The following is an 18,119-nucleotide window of genomic DNA, read 5'->3' as shown; positions in this document are numbered from 1 at the left end:
TCCCATTTACAGGCAGCTTTCTACTAAACTGAAAGGCATGCAATCCTACAACATGTAGAACAAAGTTAGGCACACAGTAGGACCTTCTTTTATTGTCTTTCTTCAACATCATCCGGAAATTTAACAAGTTGACTCCTTTATCTGTCAGGATGCAACCAAAAAAAGCACAAACCATTGTAAGCACCTAAAACAAAGGGAATGAAGACAGATGGGTTACACTAAGATTTGGAAGAGGTTGCAAAGGCAACCAAGGTGCAGTGAGGCAAGCCAGAGATTAGCAACAACAGAAAGTGACTGTCATTCTTACACTTAAGGGACAATGGACCAGGTAGGTGAATGGAGCTCAAGGCCACATTCATGTGGAGAAGGCTGGAACCACACTGAACTCCCCTAGTAGAAACTGAGACACACAAAAAATGGTGCCACTCCTGGAGCTATTGCTAACAGGCAGAGAAATGACATCATTCTGCTTTCCCCTCTCCTGCCTCCAACCTCTCAGCATTTCCTCCCATTGTAGCAAAACCCATCCACAGGCACCGAACCTGAGAAACACCTCGTGCAGGAGACGGGCAGCAAACAACACAAAGCAGCGCAAAGGGGCAGGGCGGACACATCTGAAGACAAAGAAGCCCAGCAACTGAATGTACCCAACGTGGCGAAACTTCTGATGACACATTTTTGAACTTCTTTTTTTCCAAAAAAGTATTATTATCAAAGGATAATTTAGAAATTGGCATTAACAAAGAAAGGTCTTATAGTTTAACCTCTTCTATTTTTTTGCAGATCTCAACGTTACCCAAGGAGCAACTCTGTTTAACTTGTTTTTTAATATTTTCTGGGTAAGATAAATAAGAAATGGATCGGCAATGATGACACTAATTTAGCTTTTTTAGGAGAATAAGAAATAAAAACAAAATGCTTTTTATGCCTTTCTAAGAAGAAAATGTGTGTGTGTGTGTGTGTGTGAGAGAGAGAGAGAGAAAGGATGAGAGAGGGAGAAAGAGAGAGGAAGCCAGAAATGACATTTTGAAGGAAGAGCCTCTGTAAATACAGAAGTTTGGTGGGTATTTTTCAAGCTGCTTAATACTGCTGACTGGACATCTTTACATGACAAACACCAGATGGAAAAATCAGTTGAGAGTCACAAGCTGAGGATGATTTCATTATAAAATGATCATTTACTCATAATTATTTAGAAAAGTCCAAAACCCTACAGTGCTTTTGTAATAACATTTGTGTTACCAGAATATATCATGAGTATACTTTTGCTAAAAGTTTACACTCTAATCTGCAGGAGAAACCTGATTATTCTAATATGACAAACACACAAAATACTTGTCTAATTATAAAATTGGAATTTCAATTTCCAGTAAAACATTTCACCATCACACCATTTGCAGTTTTTCTCTTAAACTGCTGTCTACAAAAATACTATAATAACACAGCTTTTCTGATTAACCAAACAACCAATAATCAAGAAGACAGAGTGACTTACTCTCATCCTTATGTAAATAAAAAGCTTATTTTTGTTCTCTAATAGCTGCACATAACAATAAAATGCTTTTAATAAGTTTTAAGAGACTTAGACCAAAAAAATCAATTTAGCCAATGCCCCTTCCAAATGACCACACAGCACGTCTAAGGCTGCACCATGACATGTTTGCATTGTTATGTGGTGGTAAACAAAATGAAAAGATCTGTCATTGGAATTTAAATAAGAGAGATTGGTTACACAAACTGCAGCATTCTAAACTTCAGCATTGTACAGTCAACAGCTTGAAGCTGCTCTCCCAGCTAAACATAGTTGGATTGTTTTTCCAGGGAGGAAAGATTAATAGCTACAAATCATGACCTTTGACTTCACTGGCATAAATTCTAAGTGAAATATAATTGGAAAAACTGGTGAAACCTTAAGGTATTGCTATAAAGCAGTATAATGACCATATATCTACAATAGTTAGATATATACACCCAATTTGGAGTCACAGATTTCCTCTCTAGCTTACAGTATATTATGCCCAATGAATGTATTAAAACAAGTTCTAGGTTCTCATGCCCACTGTAGCAAAGGAAAACCTCAAATTGCTAACACCCTTGATAATGCAGATTGTTTAGAAGTATGATATCCAGAGAAAATAAACCTCTATAAATATAGGGAATTTGTTTCCTCTGACATTTTAATAGCTTTTATTTAAAAGTCATTTTGTACAGGCATTACATTGTGATGCTGCAATTCTGAGCCTTCTTGAGCAACAGAGGACAATGACTTCCACCGTACATTTAATTAGTTAAATTTAGAGAATTATTACAAAATTTGGCATAAGTGTAAGTTCTTTGAAAGAAAAATATGTAGCTTTTGTTATTGACCATGACCTTAAGCAGCAATTTATTTATCATATTATCACTACTAAAATAAGAATGATTTTATAGCTTAATTACAAAATAATATAATGAATTATATCATTGATAATTCATTTATGATTATAATAAAATATCAGTTATATGTAACTACCAGGAACAAGTCAAATCACTAACTTTTTAATTGCCTTCAAGCATGCTTCCTATAAAGGAACAATTAAATTAATACCTGTGTACCAAATGAGTGAGCAATAAAGAGTTAATGGCCCATTTCACTACAATGTAAAAATGGAATTCCAAATAGTATTCAGTGGCACAGAAGAACCAAATCACGCTGCACTTTTCATATCCCTTTAGGAATAAGTGCTAGCATATAAATTCTGGAAGAAAAAGATCCCAAGATTACAGAACTGATAAGTAACAAGCCACGTACTGATGAGTCAGATAAAAAAGCTTCCTATAAAACTATAATATGCCCTTTTTCATAAATTCTATAATCCTGACTAGAACTATGCAATGAAACATAGACAGTATCATTAGTTCTCAAAGAAAAAGGGAAACACACACACACACACACACACACACGTACACACACCCCTACTCTCATTCAGTTCATTTTTATGGTGCTGATATTCTAATCATTACTCATTATTCAACATTTGAACTTCATATATCACATCCACTCAGTGGTTGTTATAGACATGTTTCAGTCTCGAAATGAAAAAACAAAAAACAAGAAACGAAAGAAAATCAAAAAGCCTTTGAAAGAAAATTTCTATTTGTTAACTCTCTTAAAATGTGTCATTTTGTTTCTAAGAGCTTTAAGATAACCTGTTATAATCCTCTAAGGAAAAAGGGGTAAAGTCTTTGCTGCTGTTAATTTTAAATGTGTGTCATTAATATTTAGTTATTTCAAGATAATGAGCTACTGGAAACGTGAGCATTTGCCTATCTCTTCTTGACTTTCAATTCAAGATGGTGTGCTGAGAAAATGGGTTCATTTCCTTTTCCTCTTGAGACCTAGATGAAAAATTAGACATGCAGATATAAAATGAATAAACACAGAATTTAAGAGGCTAGGTAGTTATTGACATTATAATAGATATTTCAATGAGGTTTTGGGAGGCTGAAGTAGACACAAGTGTGTAAATCAATGAATGGAGAAGAATTTGCTGCAAAGAGGCTGCTCTGGGAGCTGAGTGCCAATCTTCCCATCACACAGGAGACTGCATGGAGGGAGAGAGGGCAGAAATAAAAAGAGGACTTAAGGGTTGGTATTTGAGATGGTTGTGCCAAGCTGCACAGCCAGCCTCACATGCAGAGCCCACACAGCCCGTGTGCCTCCATGGGGGGAAAACAGCAGGGGGTTATTTACTAAAGAAATTAAATGAACTTTCTGGCGAAAGGAACAATAAAAAGAGTGGTGTGGATACTGAACCCCAAATAAAACTCTGATCATTCTGACACTGACATGTAGCCACACACCCAGCACCTTGCTTGCTAATCCTATAAGGAAGCATGACAGTTGACCTGCCTCACTCCTCTACACAAGTCCTCCTGTCTATTCAAGGGAGGAGCTGGAACAGAACTATTTGCAAATTAGCCAAAGAAACCCATATCTGCTAACCAACTCTGCATTCTTAAATATGAAACAGGCAAATAAGGACCATCAGATGCGTCAAAAAATCAGCAGCATAAAAGATAAACAGAAGATAAACAGAAAAGCAGATTTCAGAGGAAAGAAGGAGATCAGGTACTTCAGTAAGCCAATAAAAAGAAATAAGCAAAAAATACCTCTCTTGTACAAACAGAAATTGGAGGTAATATTATGTCAATATAATAAAACACACTATTATGTAAAAGGGAAAAAAATCAGAGAACAAAATAAGTTCTGCTTTGGTAATTAGAGATTAAAATATGACATGAAAAGGAGGAGAACAAGGAGAAGGAGAAAGTTTGTTCCAATATGTAGAACAGAATGACAAACAAAAAGTGTGAGAAAAAGAAACACTAGTAAAGATAAAAGGTCAATATCCCACTAAAATGAATTCCAAACAAAAAGAAAATTGAGAAAAAAAATGGGGGAGAAATTATCTAATTTTTAAAAGAATAAGAGGAGAGGATGTCACAGATCTAAGTCAGGGATCATTAGTTTTAAAGATTCAAAAAGTGTCCAGCACTTAATGAAATATATTTTTCTGAATTCTTCTTGTGAAAATTTCAGAACACCAGGAAAAAGATACTGCAAGCTTCCAAAGAAATAAAACAGCGTATTATAAACAAATTAAACTGAGACTGGCACAGGCATTCTCCTCAGCAATACCAGATTGTAGAAGAATAAAGCACCGCAGAAAAGAAAGCATAATTTTGATTTCAAACTTCATGTCATGGCAAACTATGACTCAAATGTGAGACCCAAATAAAGACATTTTCAAACAGACAGGGTCTTCAAAATTTTTCCATCTGTATATCATTTCGAGACAGTTCTTTGAATATGTATTCCAGAAGAAAATTAATACCTGCAAAATAAAGTGGGGAAGATATTGGATCTAAAGGATGAATATAGCTCAGACAAATCCTCAGATGCAAGTCTGGGCCGATGGCTGTACATCAGGTCTAAAAACTAACTAGTCCAAATTGGAAGCACACTTCAGGAAAAAAAGGGTATCTGAAAGGAAAGAAATAAGAAATTTTGATAAACTCACAGAGAAAGTGGCATTAAAGTTTTCAAGAAACTAAAAAGATGCACAAAACACTGCTCCAGATATAAAATAAAATGCACCATGATTCTTCATAGATGTAACATAAGAGATGAGAATCCAGTTGCCCTTGATACTGGCAATATTTTTCTTGCAGTTTCACAGACCTAATAACACTAGACTTTTTTGTACAATAAAATTTAATTCTATTTGTTCTGGCAGTGAACAGTATTTACATAGTCTCAAGAATGCAAACATTATGAATTGGTTTCAAGTTTAAAAATCAACCTATGGATAAAAGATGCAAAAACTGCTTGTATGTGAAGAAGAAAATGTAAATATAATCTAGTTTGATAAGTTAAAATAAATCAGAATAGTGATAAAAAGGAAAAATAGACAGAAGGGTGGTGTAAAATACTGACTAGAGTTGATGGCTTAATACATAGAAGTGCATGTGTACTATTCAAAATTACAAAGGTAATAGACAGAAGGACTCTAATGATAAAATTGTCAAACAATGGTAGGAGGAGGAGGAGGGAAGATGAGATAAAATGAAATAAATCATATCTTTTTAAGAGAGTGAACAGATATTGTTGCTGGTTGGGAAATTAAGAAATGGAGATAGACACATACCTAGAGTTAAAAAAAGATAACCTACAGAAGAATGAAAACAGAAGTGATCGGAAAATCCCTGGAGATTAGAGATGAAAATCAGAAAAAATTCATTGAGTGGCTGTCTGCTTTTCATTGGAAACCCTTCTGTTTAATTGCTAGAATGTACACATAACTCAGAGAAAGTTTTAAAATAAAAATATATCTAACTTCTTTTAGAACATTTCCACCCAGCTTTCAATGACTTTAATAACAACTTTTTAAAAAATTCTGAAAAATACTTTTTAAACTATTACCTTGAACTATAAAATATATATCTTTTCAGCAAAACTGAAGTATTTTATTATTTGAAATTATTAATATTTTACTGTATAAACCTTGTTTTTAGATTAACAGAGAAGGCTGTGATGGTTCTCAAGGATTTGTGATGATTTCCAGGATCTCTAATGTGTGAATTAAAAAGGATTTGTGAGATGGATGAGCCAATGTGGTCTAACAGGTCAAAAATGCACTCCTTTAAAAGCCCCTAACATGGAATTGAGCAAATATAAGCATTTTCCACATTGAACATATGCCTGAGACTTGGTCTTTGGATCAGCAATACAGTGTCAAATCAATGGAGCAAATTTTGAAGTAAACAGAATATATAAATACTGTGCCACAGTTCTTTTTAGATAGCAAAGATAGCAATTGACCTATGTTCTTGGCATAATATTAACTACTTCAGGCCAAGTGCCAATCTGAGCTGGATCCATGTAAATGATTCTAAGCATCATCCTAATTATGATGTCTGGTCAAATGTGGTACTCTAGTGTAGGATGCAATGAGTGTTACCAATTCATCTCTAGTCTCTCCTTGTTTCACTAATGGTTAGAAGAGATCTGGTTCATGTATTAATTAAAAATTGAGGTGTGTGTGTGTATATAATGCTTCTAATATATATTTAATAAAGTCATTAATCTTCTGCAATCTCATATATGAGATCCGTATACGAAATGGTCTTGAGAATTTATAAAGTATATTCTAGGTACATAAAAACTAGTGTTCTCAGGTGCTGAGCTGCTCAGTGCAATTTTGTACCATTTAAAGAATAATTTAGAAGAATTATAATCCAATGATATATTTGAAGATGTAGAAATATTTAAAAAGATGAATTTACCTCTCATGAAATTCGATCGTTTTGTATGAGATTACATAGTTAAGCTGCTGTTAAGAAGTTCGTGGATCATTTCAAACACAAGGGATTTTCAAATATGGAGTCTTATTATTTTTTTGTCAGGAAATCCAAACATAGTGCTGTGCAAATTGGAGGCATATTTTAGAGTTAGAATTATAGTTTATTTTTCTTTATTAATATATAATCGTTGTGTGTATTTTGGGGGTACATGATATTTTGACGCATATATACTATGTGTAATGATCAAATCAGTATAGTTGGGATATCCATCACCCCAAAGAAAATGTTCTTTGTGTTGGGAACATTATAATTCTCTTCTTCTAGCTATTTTGAAATATACAATAAATAATAGTTAACTATAATTTCCATAATGTGCTATCAATTACTTGAATTTATTCCTTTTGACTATATATTTTTTCTTTTTTTTAATTTTTTACATTTTTAATTTTTTAAATTTCAGAATATTATGGGGGTACAAATGTTTTGGTTACATACATGGAATGCTTTTGTATTGCTTGAGTCAGTTGTAAGTGTGCCCGTCACCCAGATAGTGTACATTGTACCTGTTAGGTATGATTTCACCCATCTCCTCCTTCCCCCTTCCACCTGCATGGTTTCCATTGAGTTTTACTTCCATCTGTACACATTAGTGCTGATCAGTTAGTTCTAACTTAATAGTGAGTACACGTGGTGTTTGTTTTTCCATTCTTTCAATATTTCACTTAGGAGAATGGTCTCCAGTTCCATCCAGATTGTTACAAAAGGTATTAATTCATTTTTTATGGCTCAGTAGTACTCTATGGTATACATATATCACATTTTATGAACATATCACACATTCATGAATCAATGAGCACTTGGGTTGATCCCGCATCTTTACAATTGTGAATTGTGCTGCAATAAACATTCCAGCACAAGTGTCTTTTTGATAAAATGACTTTTTTTTTCCTTTGGGTAAATACCCGATAGTGGGATTGATTGCTGGATCAAATGGTTCTTTGAGGAATCTGCATACTATTTTCCACAGAGGTTGCTAGGACTCACAATGCACCCGACCCCAGGATCTGCCCATGCAGCCTTCCTTAGAATTTACAAACCTCCCCTCCATGCCCAGGAGCCATGCAATTGAGATCCAGGGCTAGGGGATCTGGCCTGTGGGCCCATCTCCAGGCCCCCAGTGATCAATCCCTGACCATGCCAGGGAGAAGTATGCTGATCCCAAGTTGTCCCAAGCAGGTTCAATGTCCCTCTACTTGAGGGCATTCCCCACTCTGATGGAGTCGCCAGGCAAGCAGCACCAGGAAGAGTTAGGGGGCTGGGAGCTCACAGTCCAAGCACCCATAAGTCCACTGCAGGACCCCAAGAGGAAAGGTCTGAGCTCCATTCTCTGTGGAAGCTTGGTTGTGGTGACTCAATTGTCTCTCTTGGCAGCCACAGGTGGGGGAGGGGAAAAGGAGAAAAAGAGTCTGAATAGAGGAAAGCCAGCAGTCTGGTTGTGTCCGACCCTCACTCTGGGAGGCCACCCACCCAGAATGACCAGGCACTGGAGTCATGCAGATCAGCCAGGACCCACTGGACCCCTGTGGATCTTGTAGTCTGGGTCAGAGTTGGGAAATGTCTGTGTGGGAACAGCAAGATGAAACCTGGTGAGTCGAAGTCCCCAGGGAGGACTAAGGTGCATGGTGGGTAGAGAAGCGGCTCAGGTGTTTGGAGATGGGAGGCTCCCCAGAGAGGGCTGGGACCCTGATGCCTTGGCTACAAGAAACTCCCAGCTCATTGGCAGCAGCAGCCCCTGGGCTTGTGTGGGCAGAAACTCTTTCCAGCAACTCAGGAATCCGTCAAATGTCAGAGATGCAAGCAAAGGAGAAATAAACTCTTCCACCTACCCTTCTTGCTGGTCTCCAAGCCTCTTGGGGTTGATCTCTGCTGATACCTTGATCCTGTTCTGCTCCGCAACTTCTTCCCATGGAGTCTCCTGAAGGTTCTGGTACCCTTCCCTCAGACCCACAACCAATCTCTCTACGTTTATTCATTTTTTCTCTTTCATCTAAAACTTATTGAGACACTCTGGCAGTTGGTATCTCTGGTCATCCATAATTTCTTTTTCAATTATGAATGGCTACCTTTCTGACTGTAATTTTGTACCCCTTAATCAACTTCTCTTCATCCCCTCTTTCTCTCTTCCCTGCCCAACTTCTGATAACCACCATTTCACTCTCTACCTCCATGAGATCCATGTTTATAGTTCCCGTGTGTGAGAACATGCAGTATGTGTCTTTCTGTGTCTGGCTTATTTCACTTAACAATATGTCCAGTTCTGTCTATGTTGCTGCAAATGACAGAATTTCATTCTTTTTTATGGCTGAATTATATTTCATTGTGTCTATACACCACATTTTCTTTATCCATTCATTTAATCATGGACACTTAGGTTGCTTCCATTGGCTATTGTGAGTAGTGCTGCACTAAACCTGAGGGTCCAGATATCTCTTCAATATACTGATTTTCTTTCTTTTTGTATATAAACCCAACAGTGGGATTGTTGGATACTATGGTAATTCTGTTTTTAGTTTTTTGAGGAATCTCCTAGAATTCTAGTTTAGAAATACAGTCTTTTTTATTCACTGACAGGGTCCACACAATAAATGGAAGACATTTCCAGTATATAGACACCACTCCCATTTTTCAGTAATCTGTCACCAAGGACCAGGCCATCCGAATCAGGGTTACAAGACAGGAGGTATTATAAACACAGTTAACAGTCTGCAGTTTGCCAAGGACAGCACTATGCATTTTTCTTGCATTATCTCATTTAAACCTCACCCAAATCTCCTGAGGTGGATATGGTTTGAATATTTCACACATCAGGAAAATGAGGCACAGGCCTGTAGGTGTCTTGCCCAAAGGCCCTACAACTTAAGTGTTTGTATTAACTGTTTTAAGTGTATTAAGTAGTGTATTAAGTGTTTGAAACAGGGTTTCACTGAAGCTTTCCAGCTAGAGTACACAATCTCTTTTTTTTATGCTATCTCTACTGCCAAATATACCTGAACCAGAATTTTCTCATTGAATCTTTTTTTAACTTTTTATTCTAATACATATGTCATATAATTAGAAAATAATATTTTTTGTGTGCCTGACACAACAAATGGAGTGAAATTTTTACTGCTAGGGGAAAAAAAAAAGTTTAGAATCTGACTGTATCAATTTCCTTTGCTTGAAAAATCTTCCTCTTTATATCCATATGGTCTACTTCATTCAAGTTTCCTCCCAAATGTCACCATAGCAGGGAGGACTTCATGGAAATCAGCATATAAAATATTACCCTTCTGCCTATAGCTCTTTATCCTCTTGATTTCATCTTTCTTTATACTATTTTATAGTATTTATCATTATCTGATATACTGTATATTAATTTGTATTTTTTTTTACTAGAGCATAAACTTAATGAGGACAGGGATTGTCTGCTTTGTTCACTGATAGATTGTGAGCACATGGGCAGCCAGTGCCTGACACTAAGCTGGTACTTAATAAATTTATCTTGAGTGAATAAAGGATGATTTTAAGTCTTACCAACTTGGATAAAAAAATAAGTTATTTTTGTAGTTAGTAGCCATGGACAATGCTATAAACAACACTAGACATTGATACCATATGGAAATGTTTGGGAGAAAGAGGAAAGGTCACCAAAGTATATCACAACTCTTAGAAAGAGACACTCAAAAGCTATCCCCAAGACAGGAATATGAAAGGAACAGCAGGAATCTCATTTTTCCACTAAAAGTAGAACATTTATTCAAAATCCGTGTATATCTCTGTGCATTGTGGGTACAATAACCAGCAACTTGATTTTTGCATTATCATGTCTATGCAAAAATGCATTTCAATTCTGTATAATATTAGGGGAAGAGTCTATCTCACTACTGGCCTAATATTAACTATGTGTCAGTTCCTTTCCTGTTTCTCACTCTTTTCTTAGGGTATATAAAGTATGATAAATATTTTATACTTAATATTGAAGATTTCTTAGAATATGTTCTTACAATGCAAACTGTATTCCATGCAATTGTTCTTTGCACTAAAATGTTTTAAATGTTTAAAATATTGGAAATACATTGAAAGCTTACAATAATAATATCAGAATGCAATATGATGTTACTGAGGCTGTGACTTTTCATTTTTTCTAAGATGTATTCTATAGCAATGGTGCATGGAAGACATAATTTCACACACAGTAAAAACTAAAAGAGTTGAAAGGAACCCTGCTTTATGGTAGGACTTAAAGTAATATAAATGTAACTAAGATTTCTGTTTCATCCCATTTGCCCAATTTAATCAACTGATGAAATTTACTAGCTAAATTTCAGAGAGCTAAAAAACAGTAATTATTATTATTAACAGCAAGGAGAGAGTTTCAGAGAAACTGAACAAAATGAGACACACTTTAAATTAATTTGATGTTGCTCCAGAGTCTGGAAAAGGAAGGGGTATATATTTATTCAGGCTAACAAATGAGACAAAACACCACAACTTTCCTCAGGCAATTGCATTATCAAACAGAATGCACATAGTAACATTTTTTGTTAAGACACTAATACATGCTACTTAAACTAAAATCAGAGTGTTACCACAATCCATCAGCTTGTAGCAAAACAACTAAAGGTAAATAACTGAAGTCTACCAGAGTCAAAATGAAGAATTGCATGGCAAGAGTCACAAGAAAAGATGCTTTGTGCCTTAGCAAGCTGTAGTTTCATTCTCGGTGGAAGGACTGGAACCGAGTAGGTGCGCAGTAAATCCACATTGTGTGAATGAGTCTCCATGCCGTGGTCATACGTCTCATCTTGTAAGCATAATTACACTGTGGCACTGGAGAATTAGACTATGGCGGTTCAACTCCTGAAGGCAGGATTTACTACTATTAGCTGTGTGACTTGGCAGAAACAAAATTAACATTTCTGAGTCTCTGTTTCTTCATGTGTAAAAAAGAGAACATAATTGTTCCTACTGCCTAGGATTGCTGGGAGAATTGCAGAACCAAATCATGAAGAGTTCGTCTACATCTATACCCGGCACAAAGTAAATATTCACTAAATGTTAAATGCTATTTTTATTTATACCCAAGTCCACTGTGACTAGGAGGTGTACTCTACCTTTGTGTGGCATTTTTTTTGTTTTTATTTTTTTTAATTTTTAAATTTTTTTGTTTCATTTTTTTTAATTTATTTATTCATTTATTTATTTATTTTGGTGATAGTGGTTAATGAGTTTGTTTTGCTTTAGTCCTAACACCTTTTTCCTAACATATAGAGAAACATGCTTGGAAATTCCAAAAGCATGCCATGCCTACATACTGTCCACACATCTGTCTGTGCAGGTATTCTCTTTCACTAAACTCTTTAGAAGTGGCATTAATGACTATTTTTATTGCCACTCGACATGTTGGTACCCCAGTGCTAGCTATATAGTGAAATATTTAAAAAATCTAGAAGAATAGCAAATTTGAATTTTATTTGCCTTGTTGGTAAATGTCCATGTATAACTAAGATATAATTGTGTAGGATATAACTAATTCTTATGTAGAGATGTTATTTTTTTTTGCTAAACTTTCTGCAAATATTATCATCATTATTACCATTCCTTATCTGTTTTCTGTATTCATTCCATGAATTTCTCTACAAATATTGACGGAACACAAATATTATTCCCTCAACCTATTACTTAAGTTATGTCAATTACTTCCCATTGCTCTAAAGACATACATCAAAGACTTAACTTACCCAGCGAGATCCTGCAGAGTCTGCACCTTGCCAGCTATTCTGGCATATTCTAGAAACAGTGTCCCCATCATCTGCTCTGAGCTCACCGGCCCCCTTTCACTTCCTCTGTTGGGCTGCGTTCCTTCCTGTCACATATTCTTTAAGTGCTCTTCTTTATCTCTGATTTCTCACAGTCCCTTTCTTTTTCTTCTACAAGAAAACACCTCCTATAAAATAAATATGCAGTGACAACACTCTGTGCCTCTCCTATGTATGTGTGTGTATGTATAAATAAAATTCTGCCAAAATATTTAAAGAGGTTTATTCTGAGCCAGTATGAGCGAACATGACTTGTAGCTAGCTCCACAATCTCAAGAATTCCTGAGAAAGTTGCCTGAGGCAGCCGGGTTACAGTTTGGTTTACACATTCAAGGAGACAGGAATTACACATAAAATTTTAAATCAATACATGGAAGGTATACATTGGTTTGGCCCAAAAAAGTGAGACATCTTGATGCAGGAACTTACAAGTCATAGGTGAGTTTTAGGGATTCTTTAGTTGGCAATTGGCTGAAAGAGTTAAGCTTTGTCTAAAGACATGGAGTCACTAGAAAGAAATACTTGAGTTAAGATAAGGGAGTTTTCTATCTGTCATGTAATGCTATTACCAGAATCAGGTTGGAGAGGCCAGGAGGGGTGGCTCATGCCTGTAATCCTGGCACTCTGGGAGGCCGAGGCAGGAAGATCGTTTAAGTTCAGGAGTTTGAGACCAGCCTGAGCAAGATCGAGACCCCATCTCTACTAAAAATAGAAAAATTAGCCGGGCATGGTGGTGAGCACCTGTAGTCCCAGCTACTCGAGAGGCTGAGGCAGGAGGATCACTTGAGCCCAGGAGTTTGAGGTTGCTCCTCTGAGCTAGGCTGATGCAATGCAACTCTAGCCTAGACAACAGAGCAAGACTCTGTCTAAAAAAAAAAAAAAAAAAAAAAAAAACAAAGAATCAGGTTGGAAAGTACTCCACATTATATCATGTTAATTAAGAAAATATTTAATGAGATTTTATGATTTGTAAATTGTGACTCATCAGGACCCTTAGAAAGGTATTTGGGCAAGAGAAAAAAAAGGTCAGAGTTCAGTCCTCACAAAGATATGTTAGTGATGTTTCATGAAGCAGAGGTGAACAATACTTTCTGAGCCCTGTTCAAAATTTCGGTTTCATGAGCAAAAGAGATGATTGTTGTGATATTAATCCATTAAATATTGAAGTGGTTTTTGTTAAGGTCCAATCAATAACTATAATACCTTGCACCCAAGCATGTTAACATCACTAGAAAAAAAGCACACAATCATGCTGACTAGTTTCAATTTAAATTCCAGCCTATTGGAATACATGCACTCTCTACTTGACACTATCACTTCGATGGCAAACACACAGCTGAAACTTGACATGCCTCTCACCATCAAACTATCCATGATATTCCTCCAAAAACCTGCTCCACCAATGTTTCCCATGTCAGGAGATTACAAATTCTCTTCCCAGTTGCCCAGGACTAACAGGGTTGTAGTCATCTTTGACATCACTTTCTTTCACGTTCAAGAACAAATCCAGCAGCAAATCCTGTTGGCTTGAGCATAAAAATTTATCCAGAATTTCCCTATGTATCTTAATGTCTACAGCCGCCATCATCTTTATCTCCCCATTGTTCTCTGTGTTTCCTAAAATCCTGGGATAGTTGGTGAGGGGTGAGGGGAAGGGAAAGTTATTCTAACGCAGTAGGCATGTAGTTCTTAGAATAACTGTTAAATCAGATTATATCATCAAATCACTCCTCCTTCTAACACCCTCCAGGGGCTTCCTAATTTACTCCAGTAATAGCCAAAGTCCTTAAATACCCGGATAGTCTGTACAATCTGGCCCCTTTCTGCTTCTGACTCATCTCCCACTTAGGCTTCTCTCTACTCACTCACTTCTCACTATATCGGCCTCTTTGCTTTCCCTGGAATTTACCAGCCAAGTTCTAGCTCTTGGGCTTTTGTGTTTCCTCTTTTCTATTCTACCTGGAATCTTTTATTTGCTGGTGACTTCCTGGCCTCCTTCAGGTCTTTGTTCCAAATTTGTTGAGGGCCTAAATAGAACCTAAAGTCAGAGGAAGGATAAATTCACTCTCTTCTTGAGCTGGGACATCCATCTTCTTCTGTCCTCAGAGGTTGGAGTTCCTGGTTTTCAGAGCTTTGGATTCTAGGACTTAAACTACCCAGGAGCCCATCTCAGTTCTCAGGACTTCAGACCTGACTGGGAGTTACACCATCAACTCCCCTGTTCTCAGGCCTTTAAATGTAGACTGAACTACACCACCAGCTTTCCTGGTTGTCTGCTTTGTGGACAACAGATCGTGGTATTTCTTAGTTTTCATAACCATGGGAACAAATTACTATAACAAATCTTCTCTTGTATATATCTCTCTTTATATTCTATAGGCTGTGTTTCTCTGGAAAACCCTGACTAATACATATTTGATTTATCTTAACTTATTTAGTGCTCACAACACAATGCCAGAAGAAAATACCCTTATTATTCCAAATTTACAGATCAGCAACTGAAGCACGGAGAGTTTATGTATCTTGTTCAAAACCCCAGAAAAATCACAAAGGTCTAGGCTGGAATAAAAACTTAGGATAGCGTCAGAAACCCAGAAATAGTCATCTTAAATGACATACTATGTTGCTTCTCTAATATTAAACATATGCAGAACACAACACACTTCCCACACACATGCATACACACATCCCATTTCTAGGAGTAAATAAAAGAGATATTTATGCATATTTTTCTAATTGAATAGTTATTGTCATATTAGGAATGCCAGATATGGTATAGAATGGAACAAACATGCCCTGTGCATTGCTGAACACTTTCTATCCATGGCTCCTGTCCATTGGGGGGTGGAGTATCCCCTTCTGCCATCATCAGATGCAAAAGCCCCTCATGTTTACAAATGTCCCTGGGACAGGGAGTTCGGTGAAGCAACCAGGTGAAAATCAGCCCATTGCTCCATTTCTTATCAAGAAATTTCCCTAGTAAAATTTACAGGTCAATGTGAGTCTACCTTAATTACAAATTATGTATATGAAAAGTAAAGATTGCTTAGCTTCTCACATAAATACCACTCAATGTTAAATAATCTTCTCAGTTAAGAATCTTTTATGTTTCTATATTGAGTTTACCTGACTGCAACTAATTGCATTTCTTTCTTTTCTGTTTTTATTGAGATGTAAAAACATAAGGTGAGCATCGCCTTCTCATGAATTCAATACTTGTGGCACATTCTATAATCTGTGTTTATTCTTGTAAACCAATATTTCATAGGAAAACTTTCTATCATCTATCATCCCCCTCTCAAAAAATAAACAGTTGATCACAATAAAGAATGGAATTATATTTGCAATCAAGCATCAGTTCAATTAGGTGAGTGGGGTCTGGAAAGAAATACAGTTTCTTTAACAAACACCTCAAACGGTGCTTACAACAGATTGTGCTGACAATTCTCACAACCCCAGTGTCTCCTCCAAGATTTACAATGGCACAGCTCCCCTTTTTAGCAAATTAAACCTTATGTCAAGACTGAAAATTAAATCCAAACCCCTTCTTCTTTCTCTGAAGGAACAAATTGGCCCCACATGCCAGTAGTTGAGGAATGCTGATGGAAAACAGAGTGAAGTGAGAGCTCCCCAACCTGGAAGATGTCACATGGCCAAATCAACTGGGATAAACAGTCAATTCCACTTAAGGTTTTACATAAAAAGACTGGTAAAATACAGAGAATTTAAATATAAGAAGTTTTTTTTAATACCACACAAAACTGACTGGGTGCCAAAATTTTACATTTCTGTGCTGTGCAAGCACTTTATGGGGAATGTGCTTTTTATTCCATTTTTACATGTTTATTATGAGTCTGTTTGGCAAAAATTGCTCCAAGCGTAGGTAATAAAAATAAAAAATGCACACAAATGGCCATGATTAATGCGTAGAGCAATCTACGCTTCTACACATATGAAATGCATAATATTCTTTTCTAGATGTTTCAATAGAGCAAAATATGTGTAAGTTGCTCTAGTTTTCGCAAATCCATTGTAACAGCAGATTTTTCTGTGGAATTATTCTGAAAGTCCTAGAACACAAAGTTCTTAGTTTGTAGACTTGTTTTGCCAGGAAAATACTCTGAGTCTGTTTCTTATATGTTACTTGGCATTATTAGTGTCTATATTAAGAATTGACAGGAATTGCTTCTCTATAGGAATCTGAGAATGTGGCATGAATATGAAAACTTTCTAAATGTATTACTAGATTATCATCTTAAAATGAGATGTAGTATATTGGTCCCTACACAAACAATACTCTCTGATTTTAGAGGACACTTTGATTACCAAATTAGTGTGATGCTTTCCAATGAAAGGGGAACAAAATTTGATTTTAAACACTCTGTAACCAGTACATAAGGTAGTGAATTTCCTGATGAGCCATCACTTTTTAGAAAGTTTTATTTTCATAATGTACTTCTAAATGTGAGTGTGTGCTTCTTCACTGTTAAGATAGGGTGAGATATGTAAGCTCTTCGTGGAAAACATGAGGTATAACAAATTAAACAGCTTAAAACATCTCTATGACTGTATGGTTGTAAAGGTTGAGCACTGCACAATTCTAGGAAAGTTTCATTCATATGTGTTATCATCATAGATTTTTATGTTTATTAAGCGTCTCACAGAAAAGCTATTCTTTTTCTTGTGCACATGGGTACCATCTGGGCTAAAAAGGCAGGCATTTAGCAAGCAAGAGAGACAACTATCCTTATAATGACTGAATGGATAAGGAGTAGATGAAATCCCAGCATGAAAATCCTTTTTGTTTGTTTGTTTGCTTTTATATGAAATGTTTTAAATAATCGGAGCATATACTTTGTTTTAATTTTCTCAATGGCACTTTGGGATTTTGAGCTAAATTTTCAGAAACTACTATCTAAAGGTGAGGCTTTAGGAAATAAGATGTAGAAAAAGAAAGGCTTTTGGTATTATTAAAATAAATTCTTATCCAGTTTCTTACTTCTTTCAAGTTCTTTTGGCTTTTATTTATAATTAAATTCCAGGTTTAGTTTATCCCAGCTCCATAATTAGCAGCATATTAGAAAGAATATATTAGTTGTCAACTTATTTGCAGCTATTTAGTATAGAGTTATACATGGATTATTAACACTATAAAAGGATTGATCCCTTTGTATCCCTTATAGTATGTATGATCTAAATTCAACTTCAGTTTCACAAACTCTTGAATGAAAAGCAACATCAGGTTCATTTTACTGTGGACATTTCGTTTTGTTTTTTTTTTTTTTTAAATTTTTATTTATTTATTTATTTTTTCATCTTATTATGGGGGATACAGAATTTCAGGTTACATACGTTGCCCATGTAACGGACACACCTGGAGGTTTGACTTGGGGGGACAAGCGGACATTTCATTTT

Source organism: Eulemur rufifrons, chromosome 1, assembly GCF_041146395.1.
Source record: "Eulemur rufifrons isolate Redbay chromosome 1, OSU_ERuf_1, whole genome shotgun sequence".
NCBI classification, from domain to species: Eukaryota; Metazoa; Chordata; class Mammalia; order Primates; family Lemuridae; genus Eulemur; species Eulemur rufifrons.
This window is presented reverse-complemented; position numbering follows the sequence as displayed.